Raw genomic sequence first — 5,911 nt, 5'->3', positions numbered from 1 at the left:
TTTATCTGTGGGTTTGGGATATTCAGTCATGGGAGGGCTTTTTCTCTGTTTTGTTGATTAATTAGGTTAGTGCGACCTGAGGCCAGATTTTTCCCAGTTGGTGATAAAAGCTAAAGAAGTGAATTTGGCTTCTTTCACTGTAATCTGTGGGGGAGGGTTGTTGGAGCTTCCCTGCCCTCTGAAGACTTCTTGTCTGCTGTATTGATAGGATTAAGCCAGGTGGGATTGATCTGCCCAACTCAAAGGGCCCTGAGGTCAAAACCTTGAGAGAAGGGGTGGGGGCAGCATAAGATGGAGTGTATGTTCATCCTCTCTGGGTTTCTTCCCCAGCAGCTTCCCAGCTGTTGGTGATCAGAGCCTTGAGTTTGGCACAGCTATGCCACTGAGGTACTTCTTCGGACTAGTACTCCAGCCCACCCAGAGATTCCAGGATCTGCTGGAGACTCCGCATTAGGTAGAGGAGTGGATCTGGGATCTTCCTCCTTTCTTTCCCTTCCCACCAGACAGTTTCAAGAATTCAGGCTTCCACCTCCTCCCCATTTAAGTTGGATTCAGCTGGAGGATCCCTCAGCTCTGTTCTATTGTCAGACTTGGTTTTCTGTTCCCTTGGAGCCCTTTGTCCTTGATTGGTGGTGAAGGGCTTTATAGAGGTCTGGAGCCTTGCTGCTTCTATGCCGCCATCTTCTCAGAATACTCCTTCTTTTCATATGGTAGAAGGAAGTATGTGGAAGCTTAATGAAAACCAAGATAGGGGGCAGCTGGGTAGCTCACTGGATTGAGAGCGAGGCCTAGAGAGACAGGAGGTCCTAGGTTCAAATCTGACCTCAGACACTTCTAGCTGTGTGATCCTGGGCAAGTCACTTAATCCTCATTGTCTAGCCCTTACTGCTCTTCTGCCTTAGAACAAACACACAGTATTGACTCTAAGATGGAAGGTAAGAGTTAAAAAAAAAAGTCAAGGTATATAAAATAGGTATATAAACAAAATTTAGGAAACTTAGTTGTGATGAAGAAAAGTACAGTCAAAGTGATATAGGTTGAAGTCATCTTTGTATGACCCTTAGCAAGTTACTAACATCTACATGATTCAGACACATTTCCAAGACAGTAAGAAGCAAAATAGTTGCCCATCTTGATTGAGAGGAAAAAATCATAGATCTGGACCAAAAAAATGGAAATGATATTTCCACTATCTACCTCATGGAACTACTGGAAGGAAAACATTTTGTAAACTACAAATGCTCTATAATTCAAGAGAATTTCTTCCCCAGAGCAAAATGTAAGACTTAGGAAATGACTTGTATTACCCAGTGATAAATATTAATATAATGGTGGCAGAATATACATAATGTTCTCCTAACATTCTTCTGGAAACTTTAATTTAGTCTGAGCTTCTATTATGTGCTAGGAAATGTTTTAGGTTCTGGGGATACAAAAAAGAGAACCTGGCCTGAAGGAGCTTACATTCTTTTGAAATGTTCTTCCCTGTCAAAAGATAACAGGAAGATGAGCAGGGAAGAATCTCTTTCTCTCTCTCTCTCTCTCTCTCTCTCTCTCTCTCTCTCTCTCTCTCTCTCTCTCTCTCTCTCTCTCTCTCTCATACACACACACACACACACACACACACACACACACAACATACCACAAGGTAAAGAACTGTAGCAAATCTTTTTAGTCACAGGGGTTTCAATCCATCAATTTAAACAAATACCTCAAAACAACCGAATTAGTCTGCTAGATAGACACCTACCAAATAGGAGAACTAAAGATTTAGACATTTTCAAGTGTTCATTTATACCATCTCTTCTTAAGTAAAGCTTCTTTAAATAGATCCTGCTGTAAGAGGACACTGAAATGTGAAGGACCATAATACACATTTTTTTAGAGTTAAAGTGAAATTAATCTGTAGAAGAAAGGAGACATTGCAGAAGCCATCAAATTAGTGTTGAGCCACTGAGTCATCTAAGTTTCCATGATCTGTGATGATTGCTCTAGGGCTGTTTGACTTATCTTCTCCAAAAAGTTATTCATTTGGAAACAAAGTGAATGAATCTGTTTGTCCTGTATTAGCAAAGCCTCCTGGGTTTCAAAATGAATTATTCCATCCGTTTGAACAACAAATCCATTCATACACCCTTCTGTAATCATTTGAGATGCTATCTTTTCTGCCTATGCTGCTCTAATAGAGCTCTGAGCCCTTTGACGCTAATATTATCATATAACTTATCTGCAGACAACAATTTGTGCTCAATGACAGCTCTATCCAAGATGTTGGAATCATCAGTTGTAGTTACTTTTTGGTGAGGCATCAACATAGTGGCAAATTCTTGTAGCTGATTTCCTCTGATGATCCTTTCTAGACACATTTTTCTCTAGGATGCCATAAGCTGTGAGCTGCTGACCCTTTTCATCCTTAAAAAGAGTATCTAGCATTCAAGTGCTTTTATCCTACTGATGTTAAGATGGTACAATACAAAGCATGTTTCTTAAAGGCCTCTAGTCTCTCATTTTCATGCTCTCTTGTCTTATATGAGACCTCATTGTAAATTTGGGCAGCTTCAGTGAACTTCCTTCTATAGTCAAGAACATGAACATAGAATACCTGCTAGTGGATCTGTAGTTGTTCATTGATTCTTTCTGGAGCAGAGAAGCTCAATTTATGTAAGCCTCTGCCTGGACTGGGTCATCATCTTCCAGACAGAATCTGGCAATTTCCAGATAGGTCTCCAATTTATAATCCGCATTGTACTGTTTCTGTCTCATTTCCAAGGGAATTCCCATCAGCATGTACTACATTTCTCCAGTCTTCTTTCTCATTTATTGATGCAAGATGCTGTTTTATTGAAGCAACCTGCTCCTCGAATGAAATGGCTCTGGGCTGGATCTTTTCCAAGGTGAAATGATAGATTTCTCTGGCAGTGCTGTCAGGCAGATTAGGTAGGTGAGTACAAAAATTGTAGAGCTAACTAGACTGACATTAGAATTTTCTCTTGCTTCCATAAAGGTTTTAAAGCCTCAAGCTGTTCTGCCTCAGGCAACTGAATGGCTTTTTCCAATATCTGCTGGTACTTGCCTACCAGGTCCTTGTGAGAGCTGTTTCAGTTCATGAGATGGTCCAAGTCTTGCCCTCTGCCACAATCTTTGCTAAGGTCCTAGCCCAATCCCCAATCTCCACACAAGATGCAACTCTCTCCCAAAAGAAAGAACCCAATCTTCTCATTCTGATGGCTCTAATTCATTCTACTCATGAGGTTTGGGGTCCTGTTTGTCACATATTGCTGCTGAGATTGATGAGCATTTGGGATAAAGGAATAGGGTGGCAGTTATTTTCAGTTATGTTTGACTCTGTGACCCCATTTGGGATTTTCTTGGCAAAGATACCAGAGTGGTTTGCCATTTCCATTTCCAGCTCATTGTATAAGGAAACTGAGGCAAACAGGGTTAAGTGACTTACTAAGGGTCTGATAGCTAGTGTCTGAGGCCTGATTTGAACTCAAGAAGATGAGCCTTCCTGACTCTGGGCCTGGCATTAGGTCTACTGTGCCACCTAGCTGCTCATTTTCTCTATTATATTGTGGAATGATTGATGAAGAGCTGACTTTATTTTATTCATTTATTTATTTATTTGTTTTGAAAAAACCTTTTCCTTCTGTCTTAGAGTCAATACTGTGTATTGGCTCCAAGGCAGAAGAGTGGTAAGGGCTAGGCAATGGGGGTCAAGTGACTTGCCTGGGGTCACACAGCTAGGAAGTATCTGAGGCTAGATTTGAACCCAGCACCTCCCATTTCTAAGTCTGGCTCTCAATCCACCGAGCCACCCAGTTGCCCCTGAAGAGCTGACTTTAGAGCCAGGGAGACTTAAGGTTCTACCTTTGTGATACTGGACAAGTAAATTAACCTCTCAGGATCCTAGGCAACCCTGGGCAAAAATAGACTGTAAGTTGCAGAAAAGGTGTCAATGTGAATTGATACAGGGAATCTCCTCACCTGGGGGTTCTTTACACAAATGAAATCACAGGTATGATCCTATTCGTTATCCCTAATATCATCCAGGATTTCCTTCCCCTATTCTTTTAGTATCACCTCTGCCCTGTGCTCTCTTGTAAAATGATTCCTTAGTGCTTTCAAGACTGTGTCACCTTTGGCATGGATTTCTTCAGTTTATACTTGATCTGGACCAGTCTCACTTCCCAAATTGATCTTCTTAAGTGTAGTTTTGACATCCAGGACTAGGGACTGAGGTATTGAGTCCAAAAGGGATGGTTCCTGTCAACTCTGATGAAAATGGATGATTACAGAAACATTGACAGATTTATAGCATTTTCCGTCTATTCATTCATCTATGAATGTTCTTCCTATGAAGCACGTCATCTAGATCGCACACCAAGCTTTTTGTAGATTTGTTTTCATTTCCACAGCTTTTAACTGTTGGGAAGGCTCTGGGGCTACTTTCTCAACCTCTATTTGCACTTGTGGGTTGATTCTCCAAAGGGTGACTAACTACATGTCTCTATAGGATTCTAGAAGTAGCCCCGAAGTCTGGGGAGTGGTTTCTTTTTGGTTCTTTTTTTATTGTTTGTGAGCTCTGTCTGATATCTTCCTTTTTGATTATCCAGCTGATGTCAAAAAGCCAGACAGGATACCTCCCACAGGATGCAGGGCAAAGTGGGCTCAATTTAGAGAGTATCTTATAAGAAATATAGCTCTTGGTTTCCAGAAGTACTTTTCTACCCTTAGTAGGGTTTTTATGAAAAGAAGTGTCAAAAACTCTTAGACTACAAGCCTTATGAAGCCCACAACACTCTGGAATGTAGAAACCAGACTAAAATTGAATTGGTAAGTATTTAACAAATTAAATAAAAATATAATAAAACATAGATAATGTTACATTTTAAAACTAAGTCAACATGTGGTTCACAGGCATTCTTTTTTTTTCATTTAGATACTTTATTTTATTTTATTTTTTAATTTTTATTTTGAATATTTTCCCTTAGTTACATATTTCATGTTCTATCCCTCTCCCCCAAATCCCCCTACCCCACCTTAGCCAATGCACAATTCCACTGGGTTTTACATGTATCATTGATCAAGACCTAATTCCATATTATTGATAATTGGACTAGAGTTATTGTTTAGTGTCTACATCCACAATAATATCCCCATCAGCCCATCACAGGGATTCTTATGTATGGTTTAGTGGCTCTTATTTCTACTTGAGTTTGATAGCATTGTTCATAAAGCTCTTCTTTAGATATGGTACCTTTCTCTGCGGGGCTCCTCGAGTCCTAAAACTCCCTTTCTCAGGGTATCTACTTTGTCCTTGGCTCTCAATGAGGATGTGGCTGTTTTAAGAACACTCCTAGGATGCCCAGGTTGTGGTTGTTCATTCATTTCAGTCATTTCTGACTCTTTGTGACTCCATTTGAGATTTTCTTGGCAAAGATACTGGAGTGGTTTGTCATTTCCTTCTCCAGCTCATTTTACAGATGAGGAAACTGAAGCAAATTATACCCAGAGTTGCATAGTTAGTAAGTGTCTGAGGCCAGATTTGAACTTAGGTTTTCCTGATTCCAGGTCCAACACCTCCAGTTTCTCTCCTTATTCTCAAACGATCCCTTCTCAGGAGTTTAGATTGAACTGTCCTATCACCAGGGAGGCCTGCTATCATAAAATATGTATTCTGAACTAGAAGTAGCCCTGATGTCTGGGGAGTGGTTTCTCCACTTTTTTAAACTCTGCATCAAACAATCTTAATCCACTTTCAGTGGACCATCATTTTATTACATTCAATGGTTTTCACTCCTTCCAAATTGATTAAGGACTTTTTTCCCCTGCCAGATAATGCCATTGTTGATTGATTCAGTGGAGGTGTTAATACCTGATAAAAGCACCAGAGCTGGAGAATCTTGTT

The 5,911-nt window shown here is 40.3% G+C and overlaps 1 pseudogene; it reads right to left on the bottom strand.

Moving 5' to 3' along the window:
- Positions 1-1,962: 1,962 nt before the first annotated feature.
- On the bottom strand, positions 1,963-5,400 carry LOC123234223 (annotated as a pseudogene).
- Between the last annotated feature and the right edge of the window lie 511 nt (positions 5,401-5,911).

Source organism: Gracilinanus agilis, chromosome 2 (assembly GCF_016433145.1).
Source record: "Gracilinanus agilis isolate LMUSP501 chromosome 2, AgileGrace, whole genome shotgun sequence".
Taxonomy (NCBI): domain Eukaryota; kingdom Metazoa; phylum Chordata; class Mammalia; order Didelphimorphia; family Didelphidae; genus Gracilinanus; species Gracilinanus agilis.
The sequence above is the reverse complement of the archived record's forward strand: the minus strand, read 5'-3'. Positions and strand labels throughout refer to the sequence as shown.